Source organism: Apteryx rowi, unplaced genomic scaffold (genome assembly GCF_003343035.1).
Source record: "Apteryx rowi isolate R43461 unplaced genomic scaffold, aptRow1 scaffold_81, whole genome shotgun sequence".
NCBI lineage: Eukaryota > Metazoa > Chordata > Aves > Apterygiformes > Apterygidae > Apteryx > Apteryx rowi.
Window position 1 is genome coordinate 616,081 of NW_020451105.1, and position 15,092 is coordinate 631,172.

General features: G+C 39.3%; 1 long non-coding RNA gene across 1 annotated transcript in view; it reads right to left on the reverse strand.

Moving 5' to 3' along the window:
• Window positions 1-1,784: 1,784 nt before the first annotated feature.
• LOC112977264 overlaps window positions 1,785-15,092 on the reverse strand; it is a 66,529-nt gene continuing 53,221 nt past the window's right edge. Inside the window, exon 5 of the long non-coding RNA XR_003257420.1 lies at window positions 1,785-14,171. This is a non-coding gene — a long non-coding RNA (uncharacterized LOC112977264). The remainder of the gene's footprint in view (window positions 14,172-15,092) is intronic.

Genomic DNA, 15,092 nt, shown 5'->3' on the forward strand with positions numbered 1-15,092 from the left:
TGTGAGCAAGCTTTATTCTGGTAACATTATGCCCTATCAGCAGACCAGTTGGCATGACAAACTTGTAATTAGCATGTAGGTCACAACCTTTACATTTCTTAGGGATAAGTACTCACTTACCTTATGCAGGATGATCTCCCTATAGATCAGAATTCAGACCTCTCCTCCCTTGTCTTTTTTCTTTGTTAGCTCACTAGTCAGAATCACACTTCTGCCTAATTATGGTACAAATCAAATCATCTTATTTGTAAGGAGCTGGCTTTGTATGTCATGTTTGCAAACTATGCAAATGAAGGTGACATCTGAAGTAACTGATTTTGGAGTAGCATTTGTTCAGTCATTGCAGAAAGGCAAGGGAGGAGGAAAAAGTCCCACTGAACAGTGAAAGCATATGTAGGTCTTCCACCAACCTGAACCTTCGCACCACAAAATTGCACAAGATCAAGGAGGCCTCCACCTCCCTACAGGCAGCATGGAGACACAGATTTAGGAGACAGTTAGATCTGCTCTTTGCTCTCCAGTGAGACTTCTCACAGGCTATTCTTCTCTGGGTTTTCATTTGTCATTATTTTACATCAGCTGTAATTGGAAAGTTTGAATGAACCTTTTCTGTCTGTTTCTCAGTTTCCAGCCCTTAGAAAGGCAAATGGGCAAAACCAGACACAGGCGTATTTTAAAAAACTTAACCAATCAGTAGCACGCACGCACGCGCGCACACACACACACACACACACACAAAAAGGAGGAGAAAGTTTTTACGCTTGCTGGTGTACCTCTAATCAGGGCTCAAGTGATATATAAATATTCTGTGGGGGTATAGAGCCTCCTCCACTGCGCTGCTGTCTCAGACACTTTCCTTGATCCTCCTTTATGTCACTGCAGTTGTTCCCAACACAACCTTCCCAACCCTTTCTATTTCAGATTCCCCTCAAGCCCCCAGTTGCTCAGGTGATTTCCACAGACTCAAGCCCTGCCCTTCCCCATGAAGATCCTGCACAGAAGTACTAATAGCTCCCTGCCCTGTTATTTTTCTCCAGGAAAAGAGTCCTCTTGCCCTGTGTCTTGAGAACTACTTCCAAGCAAGAGCGAGGTCTCACATTAGCTCCTTGCAAAATCCAAAGACAAGCTGTGTCTCTGCAGCTCCGTCTCATTTGGACCATTCCTGTCAAGACAGTCAGGGCACATGCGCCCCTGTCTCTCCAAACCCCGTACCCAAGCCCTGTACCTTTCTATCTTCTCATTACCCACTTCTCCGAGGCAGAAGCCATTCCTATGCCTCCCCATCTTTCCCACCCTGTTTGTACGTACTCTGTTTTCCCAAACCAGCAACTCTGACCCATGCATGGTACGGGGTCTTCTCTCATTATTAGCACATCTGCTCCCTATTTGTATTAAGCATCATCATTTTTTATGACTCCTATTTATTATCCCCCTCTTCCCCCATAGGATCTATAAGGCTAAAGTAAAGGCTAAAATTAAATTCTATTTCTTGCACTTGTCTTGCATGGATTTATTGGTCAATCGGTTGCCTGACTGAACTCATTGAATGTCACGAGACTCCAAGTGCCGTGGAGAACCTGATTGTAAAAGAACGGGGATAAAGCGGTAACCCAGCTTAATTTGAAAAGCAGATTCTAGTCCATTGGTGAAACACGGAAAATAAACACCACCAACCTGTTTTTCCAGTTTCTAGATTTAGTATGCAGGGCTTATGTTTAGAAAAAGAAACAAACAAAAAAGAACATTGTAACATAAAATGAACACATTCAAACCGGACTAATGAACAAGGAATCAACAGTATCTTTATTTGCTTTTGAGGTTACAAATTTACTTTTGAGAGTAGAACTGTATCTACAGCAATAAAAACCCAGAGCTTAAATCCTATTTAGAAGTAGGACAATGTGGTAATTTGAACTTTCACTCAGATTTACTGTTTTAAGATGGGTCCAATCTGCATATTTCAAGAACTGCAGTTCCTACTGCTTATCAGCCAGTTCTAGAAAGCTACCCATCACTTTGTTCTTATTTAAGTTTCCTTTTCCCAAAGGAATTCGCTCAGAGAACAGAAATTCCCATTCTATCTAAACCAACAGGCTGACTATCTTTTCGTAACAAAATGAAGCTCAGACAAAATAAGTGTCTCTTTGAATAAAGATTAAAAGCTCAGGAAATGTTTTTCTACAAATAAACTGAAATTAAAAATTTTGTATCATAAATATTAAACACTAATGCATCAGCAGCAAGATCAATAAAACTCAAAAGATAGCCTGTCAAGGAAGAATCTGATCAAGCATATCTGTATTTAACATGCTGGTTCTAGAATCAGATATTTGAGTTCAAAGGAGATTAAACAATGTCTAATGGAACATTTATTCAAAATTAGCATAATTCCAATCCAATACTGCAAAATATTGATTAAATGATAGACTTCTCCATATATTAATTGATGGGAAGTCATTATAAAACACATTTCTGTTTCTATTGACGTAAAAAAATTCTTTGGCCCTTTTACAAAGTGATTGCTTACAAAAAAAATCTTCAGCTTATAGAAGTAAATACCTAGGATAGGACACTGCTGCATAAACTATAGGCAAAACAGAAATCAAGCATTCATTTTAATATGCAAAGTTCACACACAGGAAGAAAGTAGGTAGGTCATACATACTAAAGGAAAGGCTTTACACTGGAAAATATCTCAAAACTGCTTATGACTTCGCATTTAGCTGAATTAACTCATTTGAATGTACCAAGCTTACCATATGATCCAGATAATTCTGTGCCTGTCCTCACTGTAATGTACTTTTCCAGAGATCTTTTTGTATTTATAAGTGATATTGAGTAATTTTGTGTTTATTTCTTACTGTTGAGGACATAAGGTAGCACTATGACAAATGCTGAAACCCAGAACACCTTCCTAGACAGAATTAAAAAAAAAAAAAAAAAAAAAAAAACACCCCCCAGCAGGGCCAGGAGCCAGCATCACACTACCAAAGCAGAGCAAGCCCAGCCCAGGGAGGGCAGCCAGCATCAGTCAAGAGTCCAGGGCACCAGAGAAGCCCCTAGTGACAAGACCAAGGCAGCAGACCAGCCCTCTAGCTGAATCAGCATCCAAATCAACAAAGCTCACAGCACAGGCACAGGCCAGAGCTGAAATGAAGCCCCTGGGCCCATGGGCAGAGGAGGCAGTGTGGGAGGCCCCAGGTGAGGTTGGTCAGGGCAATTAAGGCTCCTTACTGCACTCAGGGCCCTGACAGCTGTGCAGATTGAAATTGAAAAATAGAGATATTTTAATAGTGAGACTGATTAACAGCTGGGACAAGCCATCAAGAGAAGTGATTGAATCTCCATCTTTTGAGACCTCCAGCTCAAAACAATACCTTTCTAAGCGTTACGTTTAGGAAGCAGAAATGATTGCACTGTAGATGAAAAAGGTAACATGGGACTTGTGATGTGTCTAATACCCACTTTTTGTCTTAATGTCTATGAATCTATGAATGGGGGAGTCCAAAGAGTTCTTTAACTCCAAGGCCAGATCCAATCACTGCCTGCCCACTCAACCCCCCAGTAAATCTGTGCCTAAGGTGAGGATCTCTTCAGCTGATTTGGCCATGTATAGTCATTAGAAAAAATGCTTTTCTAATGATATTCATAATTTATTCATTGCCACAACATATAATTGCCAAGTGAACCTGAAGATTGTTAATCAAATCTCATGATCTCCAATCTGTACATCAAAATATTCCAACGTATCGCATACATCAGAAAGCTAAAGGAAGAGCTAGAGCTAATTTGAGAAGAGCTACATGGTGAGAGATGACTGGCTCTTTTAAGGAACTCATTATGCTGATGCAGGACAGGCTAGGCTTAGGATGCAATTTAGTCCCAGGATGACCTGCTAATGTCTGCCTTAATTGCTCCTGTAGGCTTACTGCCCCACACAGCCTAGGACTAGACTACTCAGTAGACCTTACAGCAGCACAGTCCTGCCAGTGATCATAGCCCAGCATGGAACTGTACTTAAACTATTCAGGAGCTCTGTGTAGTTCAGAAACCACCACCCTGACCCCAAAGACTCTGAAAGAGAGGGAGTTTACTCCTTCCAGGCAATCTATTCTAACACTTTGTGACCCTTACTGTCACAAAATTTGTCTTAGCATGTCACCTGAATCTCTGTCACTCCAGTGTCGTTGCTGCTACTTCTCATCCTATCTAGGTCATCATGAGAATATGAAATAGCATGGAAACCTGAACGAATTCCAGTTATACCTTGCTTGTTACCTCCTTTCATTTTGACAGGGAATCCCTAGCAATTACTCTTTGAGTAGACCAACTTTGCACGCACTTTTACAGTAGCTTCATTTAGGTCATATTTCATTAGCTTGCTTATGAGTTGTGTGAGATAATATCAGAAGCCTTATTAAAGTCAGATGTATCACATTGTCTGCTTCTCTTCTATCCACATGATATTCTTCATGGAAGGAAATTAAATAGTTCAACACACTTTGGTTTTGACAAATTTATGTTGTCTGTTACTCATTTCCTTGATTTCCCAATCACTTAGGACTCCACATGAGTCAAGGTAGAGCATCTGTAACATCTCTAATTTAGAAAGACCTAGTACAGTAAACAACTTCAGTCTGCAGGTGGCCAGATCAACTTGTTGCTTTGATTTTGATTCTCAGCTGAAATATTTACAAATTCTTGTTACAAGCTTTCAAAGGGCAACATTTCTTCCATTGTCAAAGCAGAAAACAATTAGTGCTGACATATGTAAATCCCTGTGCACTGAGATGAGAATATGCTCCTTTTGAAGTCTAGCTCTTATGTATTTGTTTATACTGACCTGCTTATCTTAGGCTTTATCATACACATACACTTGTTATCTTGATGTCTGTTTTCCAATACAACACAGGCAGAAAGGAGTGGGAAATACCTAATAGCTCTTCCATAAAGTATTCTTATATGGAAAATAGAAGTGTGCTTAGTAAGAATGACTAAAAGAACTAGAAGCTGCTGTAACCAACAGTATTTGAAACCTCTGCAGTCAACAAAGGACAAATACGTGCTGTATAGCACAGCTCGACAGTGCAATCTTTAAATCATATCAATGTAACTACGAAGTAAAAGAAAAGAAAACCACAGGATGGTTATGATGTTTTTTATATCATATTTAAGCACAAATGACTTTCAAAGATTCTGAGGAACTACAGTTCTCATGGAAGGCAGGTAGAATTTTAGGTACCCAAAATATTGACTATATTTAATTATTGGCTGACTATCTGTCTATCTACTGTTGTGGTGTCTACTTATCTATCTATTTAGAATATAAAATGATAATACAGATAACATTTCATCACAATGGATAGGGTTACATCTTACAATGGATACATGCAAGAAAAGAATACAGAAAGCCTTTCTCCATGTAAGTATAAAATATCTCTAGTCCAGAGGAGAACAAGGATGGATTGATCATTCTCACACTATTGACAATATTTGAGGTTCAACTGGGCTCTTTCACGGAAGACCAATCATGGACCTTATGCTAAAGTAGAGTTACTCTGAAGAAAAGCTATTGGTTACATTAAAAAAATATTTTCAAATATGCCAGTGTTACAGTTGCCTTTCAAGGGCAGGCTATCTTTAGCAGTGCCCATTGGCATCACAGCCCCATTCTCTCCCTGGCTGCTCAGCACTCTAGAAGGCATACATAAATGCAGTCCTCAAAGCCACATTTCAGGTAAGCTGAACAATTCCTCCACTTATGAATTGCAAATGCTTCTGCTCAAAAAACAAAACAAAACAAAAAACCCTAAAGATCATGCTAAAGCAGAGAGAGATCACCTATATAAATTCAGATTTGTTGTTAATTTTTCCATGTGTTTCAACAGCTTTTTTCAGGCCACAGAGCCTGAAGTGTGTTGCAGAAGACTTGTGGCCAGCCCTGTCCCCTGCTGATTGTGGCTCGCTGACTGGCCTTCCTGAATAGACCCTGACTTGTCCCCTTGCCTTGTCTGATGATGGCTGGCCTGCCACTGTCACCAACCCGACTCCATTGGGGTACTGCGGGACTATGCTCCCATCAGTGGGTCACTGTCCCTGTGCTCTGCTTGCCCTCAGCTCCTGGCTCATCTCCCTTCATGGAGCAGCTCCGGTCTTGCTGCTCTCTGATAGTTTTTACATGACTGTAGTCAATCATTTTTGGAATGGCGTCTCCTGCAGAGTCATGAAATGAAGTTAAAATTCTTCAGGTCCGCTTGGCAATTCTACTCCCCAGCAACCCAGTGATGAATGCGTTATGAATGTCTTTGAAGAGCAATAGAGCTACACATCAGGCAGCTACTGGAGTGCATTATAAACACCCAGGATAAGACCCTAGTGCAGCTGAGGAAATAAGAAATTCAGAAATAGCTTTGCCTAAGGAGACTGGAGCACACTCCTAGTTTGCCTGAGGACCAACACAAGATTTAAAGTTTAAAAAAAATTGAGTCACTGGAATTAGTAATTAATATATTGCAATAATAACACAGTACACTCTAAGAATTGCAATGACAGAACAATTATTTAATTAGAAAGTAAAATTAATTACACCATGGTTTAATTACTTAATAACAGAGAAATAAATGGTCAACAGCATAAGGCTGGGGACAGTCATGAAAAATTATCAGGGAGTGCAATTTTGCAAGCTAACAGAAACTTCCTTACAAGCATGAAGTTTAGAAGCATACTTGTAACAATCCCTCACAGGCACATCAAGTTTTATTTACCATCACTGTTTCTGTAACAGACAGCATTTGGGGATAAGGGGGCTTGAAATCTAGAGCTAAACAGCTCATGGCAAGAGCCAAGACCTGTAGCTGGCAGCAGTAAGTAGACTGGCTGCTAGAGAGGGAGCAAGCCCTGGCCTAACTGAGCTGGAGAAAATCTGGTTCAGCTATGAAACAATTCCCTCTGAGTTTGAAAATGTGCTGAGTACCAAAATTCTTGGAAAAAAACAGCATTGCAACTCAGAGAAATTATATCAGATTATATCTCCTATTGCTCTTAAGTTGGCCCGGATGGCTCTCAGGAAAATACCCCTTCTTTGAAAGAACTGGCTAACGGAGAAGGACAAGGTCGTTGGAGAAAAAGAAAGATGAGATTGGAGAAAGGGGAGCACCAAATTCCAATTATTCTGCAGCTACCAACTGCTGCCAGGAAGTCAGAAAACGGCTGTTGTAATTTAGAGCAATGCTGAACATGCTCATTGCTCAAGCTAGCCAGGTTCAGAGCGCAGAGCATGCAAAAGTCCCATTATCTGACAGATTATGACTCAGTTCTTATGTTAAGGAAGATACATATTGCATCAGTTGCAATGAATGAATACTGTGCCATAACATAAATGTGCAAAATGTGTGATTTGGAGTAAGTACTGGAGTTACGATACTTAAAGGACCTGATATGACCCAATATTTTTGTATGGGATTGTTACTGGAGCGACTTTCCAAGTTCCTCCAGATTACTTGAAAAGCAGACTGATGTTTAAAATGATGATAATGATGATTAATTAAAATGATGATGATGATGATTAGGGCAATAACCATGACATGGAAGCCAGACAAACAAGAAGACATGGTCTTTAACGAAACGAAGAGTAGGCGAAAAACTCCAAAATATTCAAATAGTATGTGTCTGTGAACCAATAATGTGTTAGTTTTTGCAAGACAGGTTGCAATTAACATTTGAAAAGGTTTGTAAATAATGTTTCATGCAAATGTTCACTTGGACACAGGCTTGTGATCTATTAATTATTTAAAAACAACACAAGCATGTTGTCATTACTGTCTGTTGCATGTTCTTTGCTTTAATCTGTCCTTTGGTCCTGGAGCTGCCAGATTTCCATAACTGGGTCACCTAGTTCTTTCTGAACTTCGCTTTCTGCTGCAAAATGAAAATTATCATTTTCTGTGACATACATTCAGGGCTTCTATGAGGAGCTTGAATGGGCTGTTTTAGTAAGGGGATCTGAAGTATGTGGGAAAATATGCAATAAGAAATGAATTTGTATCAGTGGATAATATGAATTTTCAGTGACCAGTGACCTTTGCAAACACAGACTAAGATGAAAACTGCAATCTGATAGTTGGCCAAGGAAAAAGAAGGTAACTTTTATCATGTGTAACTTGATATGGAGTAATATTAGATTCATTCTTTAAACTTCGTGTAGCGAAAAGCACTACTATAGTGACCAATAATAAATTATAACCATTATTTTAAAAATTCTTTTAACTCAGAAGCTCATTGTTTGTGAGTGATTTATTAATTAAAATTAGGTTGCAAAGGTGATAGGAAAAGGTGACAAAAGTAATTGATAATTTAACCACTAGAGAGCGCGCAAGAGCTGTTTTTTTTAAAACGCATTTTTAAAACATCCGTTTAACTCTCAAACGGGAATGCTCTGCAATGCATAGGATAGTCACTAAAGTTTGAAGGAAGAATCGGGGGAAATCTCAGAGCGGGTCTGAGTACTGAATAGTAACTAATTTTCTACAATGAATATGAAGCAATTCTCTTCTGACCTAGACAGGTCAGTAAAAAACAGAAAGAAAGAACAGAGGTGATTCTTGACTTTTCAAAATTCTTTCATGTTGTTCTCAGCAGATGACATATGTAGAATGTACACATCACTAATGGTAGAAAGTACATCAGAGACAATCACAGTAAAAAATAATCTTTAAGGTGCTTGTCTTGAAAGGTGTATTTTTGACATAATTTTATTAAGAAAAAGTACAGATTACATATTCTGAGAACAAGTAAACAATACCATTCCCTTAACTTAACACTGAGAACTTAAAACTTTTTCTTCACTTGTAAAATTTGTCATCATAGTAGCTGTTCATTCAGAGTTTTGGTCGAAAGTGACTGAATGTTGTTACTGGGACTTATGTAAAGAATAAAAAAAAAAGAATGAAGCTCGTCTGGGGCACAACTGCTGTTAAGTGCTGCACAATGTCCTTCCTCTTTGAAGTGCAGTTTCCAAAGCCAGTTTTATTAAAGAAGCCAAATATACTTCATTAGCAAAAGAAGCAAAGAACTCTGAAACACTATGTGCACTTTCACTAGGTATCTCTTTCATCCTTGTATGAAGATATTGAGTGCCCAACAGGTCGTTTAAGTACTTTGTTAGAAAAATGCCCATCTTCCCCTCACTTTTCCTGTCCCCAAACATCAGTTTCCAAATTTTTTCCAGTCCTCACTGCCCACTCAGACCAATAACTTCACAGAAACACAAATATAAGTTAGCATTTGGCATCATATACCAATATTTAACCATAAATAATGACAAATAATCTGAACTGATAACATCAACATTAGATGAGAACAAATTTCTGTTAGGTTCACAGCTCTACTAATAACACTTGGACCACGCTTGAGGTTGTGACCTCTAGCCTGGGAGAAGTCCTGACATAGAAGTACCTTTTAGAAAAATTAGTCCTTTTGCAATTGCTTTTCTTGTGTAGCAAAATGCTTGTGGATCTGTCCTTTGATATAATGAGAAGCTGTAGAAAGAACCAACTTTAAGAAAGTGTTCAGAAAATAAGAGTAGAACCGGCCAGTGAGACTGGTCTTGCTTTTTTCTGTTTTGCAGGGGGGAGCGGATAGAGCAGGCCCTGCTAATGCTGTATCTGCCATCCTGACTTGGAAGCTCTTCCTTCTAGTGTTAAATCTGGCCAGTCCATCATTTTGGAAAAAAAGAATTAAGGGATGAATCTGGTTATCCTAAATTATGCTAATATGCCTATTGATTTAATGATATTGCTCTTTGTCATTACACAGCGCAAAGTGCTTTTAATATTGTAGCTGATTTACCTCAAGCCAAAGAGCAGCTAAGGCTTTCTTTATAGAAATGGCACAAGCCATTCTCAGACTCTGGAAAATATTTTAATATTACTTGCATCCACACATAAAGGTGTGGGAAATTGGACTCCAGCACTTGAAGTCTTGCTCTCCAGGAATATTGCACCTGTGCTAAAGACTAGCATCCTGGCATTCCTCATTGTGCCATGGGGATGTAAATCTCATAGAAGGCATGAGAGATCTCCTGATCACGCTTTATTCACATGAAAGTCAGTGTCAGAAGCCAAGATTCTGTAAACAAACTACTCCATGACACTCCACTTACCTCACCTAACCTTTGAAATGACCCACACTCCCAACTTCACTTCTAGATGTTTACCAAAAGTCAGCAGAAATTTTTCAGTCTGCCCTTTGTGAGGGAGGGGAACAAACAGAGATGTGATAGAAGCCATTTCTGGGGCAAGTACACTCAGGAGGTCTCTAGTCCAATATTCCAGACCTCCAAAGATGAACAGTTCACAACCTCTCTGGGTAACCTGTGTTCCTATTAATAGAGCCCAGGACGCTGTTGACTTCCTTTGCTGCCAGGCCCAGTGCTAGCCCATGTTCAGCTAGCTCTCCACCAGGATGCCCAGGTCCTTTTCAGCAAAACCACTCCCCAGCTAGTTAGGCCCAGCCTGTACGGTTCCCAAAGGCTCTTTCTTCCCAGGAACAGAAGGACCTTCTAATTAGACAAGCAGCTCCATCAATTTTTTATTCTGCTACACTAGGAAGTACGTGCATCAGAATAATAAAAGCCTTCCATTTGAAAATAATTACAGCAAGTATGAACTTACTGCCTTCCTCTTGTTTCTCTCATCCAGGAGCTATTGGGTTAATTTGTATTTTTTAGTGTACAGAAATGTATAGATTCAGGGTCTCATTCATTAATTTCAGAGGAGTCTTTACATTTGCATTCACTGATTTTAATAAATCATTAGCCTAATTTTCAGATTTACAGAACATCAGTGTAAGTTGTGGATACTGAGCTCCTTTGGAAACTAAGCTGAGTAACTATTCTTTATAGAAAGAAAAACTGTATGGCAGTCTGCACTCCCTATGCACTACTTATGCTAGTTTGAAAACCATCTTCTTATAAGGCCTCCTGTCAGGGAAGACAATTTTTTCTGTCCTCCGTATCGGTGGTGGCGCTATTTGCAGTAAGAACAGAAATGGATGCACCAGAACTTGTTATAATCAAAATCAGCTCAGGACTGAACACTTCAGTATCCCAGGGGTGATGAGAACTTTCACATAGGGTTGGGTCCATAGTAAATGAGAAGGGCTCAGTTTTGTACCATTACAATCAATGGAAATACTGTCATGAGCTTGAGTCCCAAAGGAAGTAAGGGTGAGAAATGAATGCAGCAGTCATTGCTATGAGTAAAAAAATGTAGGATTTTGGCTTAAGTCTGATTTTCAGGGCTTGTTAATAATATATGTTGTGGAACCCAAAGCTAATTTTCTTTCTAGTAGTTCCTCTCCTCTTTTTCTGCTGCAATTCTCTCCTACCTTATATCCGCTAGAAGGCAGAAATGAGCTTTTATGAGCACATTTACCAAAAAAATTGCACAGTAGTAAGGTTTAAAGCACAGTGACTACTGTTGTTTTTCTATGGCTTCATCATCTTTGGTCTACCAAACACTATCCGTTTTCAAGGGTCCCAAGGCCTTCACAAACTTGACCTAACATAAGAATTGTGCAGACACCATGCTATGTGCAAATGATAGCTCAGCAGTGGGCTGTGACATTACTCAGCCTCATAGGACATGCATGGAAGAATATATTATCCAGCTGAAATTTCAGGGGGGATTTAAAAAGGCAGATTGTAATTAATTGAGTTGGAATTTGGCCAAAGTAGGGACTTTAATATATCTTCTTTTCTGGCTGATTTTTGCAGACTCAGGAGTAGTATAAAACTCTTGTCTAGCTAGAGCAGTATAACACTCTTGTCTAGCTAGAGCTTATGCCTCCATCAAATCCAGTTCAGTCACACTCCTGTAAGAAATGTCCAGCCCTGTGGCCGGAGGTCAGTCTCTGTACTGCACTGCCCAAAGTGGTGTGTGTGCACCAATGTCTTTGGCATTCCCTCATCTATGTCTCTTCTCCAGAATTCCTTCTCGTTGTCATATTTTTCTGTTGTAGCCAATCCCAAACCTTGATTTGACATCTCTCCTCCTAATTTCTCTGTTTGTCATTCTTACCCTATATGATGCCTACCACCTTTGGAAAAACTCCTCCATCAGCAGTGTTCAGATGTCTTGTGTTTAATGCAGCCACTGCTGGCCTATAGACTGTTAGTACCCTGTTTCAGTACATTTATGCTTTCATGTTTTTAAGCTTTTGGCTAGGCATATCTTCTGCTTTTTCCTCTGATGGAAACCTTATCACCAATTAAACTCCAAGGGCATATGTAAAAATGTCTATTTGTTTTGTCTTTTTTCCAAGAAGAAAATACTCTCTCTTCTTGACATATTATAGACCTAAGTTGACTGCAGCAATTTTGTCAGTTATTTGCATAGCAGTAACTTTAACTCTTCCATTGTTACATGCTTTGACTCATTCATTATCTTAATGTCTATTTGAAGTACATGTTGAAAAGTATTGGTGAATTCACAGACTTTTGTTTCATACCAAACTTGTTTTGAACCAGGTGCTTAATTTTCTGCAAATTACTATAGCACTACAGGAGTTCATAGCATGTATACTACTAATACACTTATCTGAATGTTGTATCATTTTGCTGCAATCTATAATGGCCCCTTCCAAACCAAATAAAATGCTTTCATAACATGAAGGAAAATAACACGCATTTTTAAACCTTGTTCTTGCTTTTTTCCATCAACTGTCTAAGTATGAATATCTGATTAATGCAACTTCATTCTGATCCAAAGTCATACTGTTTTTCTCCCACTACTCCTTCTAAAACTAGCTTTGATGTGTTGACTATTACTTTCATCAGAATTTTTCTCAGTACTGACAATAAGCTTACATCTCCATAATTATTTTAATCAGCAGAATCTCCTTTCGTCGGGATTCGTACAACTATCGCCTTCAGCAAGTCACCTGGTAGCTTCTCTCACTCCCACAACTGTTCGTATTCTTGTACATGCTTCTCCACCTTTCCCATTTTTAACTGATTCACAGATCTGTTTGTTCTTATGATCCCATCTAAATACTGATTCAGCTCTGCCTTACAAGCTGACATGTCTGCTCTTGCAAAGTGGCATTAAATCACGCATATCCAAATATGTTCACAATGTGTCAGTGATGTGTTTTATCCTTAGCACTTAACACATGACCAATTTATACTGTCTCACAGATAACAAGGTCATTGCCATTAACAGGTATTTCCTGGAAGTCCTCATCAAGTATTGATCTTCTTAAACATATAAGATATAACCAGACAGCTGGTTATAGAAGGTAGTATGGCTTAATTCTTAGAGTTATGTCTATTACAATCACTTTTTTTTTTTTTAATGGAAGGACCATACTATGTTAGCCTTTCAGATTTCAAATGGATGTGCTTCATGACTGTAAAACAAGTAGTTTCTTTTCATTCAATTCCAGCTACATTTTTGGCCTTATTTTATCATATACAGCATCTCATTCTTTAACTCTTCTCCCTGTGCTCCTCTTTACTAATACCCTTCTTCTCTTTCCATTTTTATTTTTACCTCCCTTCTCTCCCTCTCTCACAGAATATTCTCACACTTCCAGAGCTCTGAGCACCCCTTCCCTCTTCTGAACCACTCTTGTCTGGGCCTGATTCATAATATTTGTTTGTGGCTTTGGTGAAACTGCTGAGCCCCTTCAACTCCCATTGCAATGGAGGTGAATATGTTCAGCAACTTGCAGATCAAGTATTTGGGTCATTAGCTCTGGAGGGCAGAGAGCCTGATCTAAATTGATGTTGGCACAATTACATTGAAACCCATGGAGTTAAACCAGTGATGAATTTGGCCCTTTGCCTCTTTCAAGATGTGTAAAATGTATGTTCACATACAACTCTTCAAATAAGAAATGGCTTGAAGATTAAAAACCAAACTAGGATCATAGCAAATGATTAAGCACCTTTTCACTCCCAAGTTATTTGCCCTGCAATCCACTCACCCATCCTCCCACATGAGTTTCCCAGAGCTTAACACATTCTCTACATTTCCTTTTTTCACTATACTTCAGCATATACTGACAGAAAGGTGTAGAGGAGGCATTTCTTGAAAGTAAGCAAAAGTGATCCTCGAAGGTGACTTGCTTAACATGGATGTTTCTTTATGCAGGGCCATGGGTTGCAAATTCTGTGTTTAGGATGGGTGTAGAGAGAAAAAAAAAAGAGTAAAAAAAAAGGTTTTGTTTTTAATTCTTTTTACAAGACATTTCTCAGTTAGTTCCGTTGCTATCACTTTGAAGACCATTTTACACACCCTTGTGAAAGGAGTGTTTGTGTCTCTGTGAATGCCGATAAGAAGACATGAGAGGTGGTGGTCTCACCCTGCCCACTGACCACACAGCCTTTTCCCTTTCCTCCTCCTTTTTTGTTATGCTCTTTTTTGAGATGCCAGGACATATGGGAGGAGGGATAGCTGTCTCCTCATTATCATTACACTGCAGAGAATGCACTCAACAACATATGCCTTTATGCTACAACCACATTTCTTACAACTTCTTAGCTTCACTAGCTGTGTTTATACCTTGTGTTTCTAGCTCTATTGTTGAGCAACATTATCAGCTCCTTCAGCTGCATTTCAACAACACACAGAACTTAGAGGGCAAATCTGCCACATGTCTGTGAAGCTCAGAACTATGGGCTCTACACATGCAAAATTTCAGAGGATTAGCTCAGGTGGGGACGGTAGGTTTGGGCCAGCAGTATTGTATATTTCTAGTGATTTCTGTCACTACCTTTTCAGATCAGGTTGCCTTCTAGCAGTTTTCTTCTTCAGTCAGGGATGCGCCAGAAATATTTTGTCTTTTAATCCTCCCACCATTCCTCTTCAAAAGCTTTTACCCTCTAAGGAACTACCTTAAGGAAATACCATGCTTAGAAATGTTCTTCTCAGCTTCCCACAGCTAGAAACTGGTGGGAACAACAACCAACACTCTTCTGGGAGCTTACACTCACGGGTACCCATAGTCTTTTAGGGAACCACTTTGACAGGTAGACAGGCTAGTTGTGGTTACTCGCATATTCTCAGCAACATGTCTCTTAGTCCCTGTGT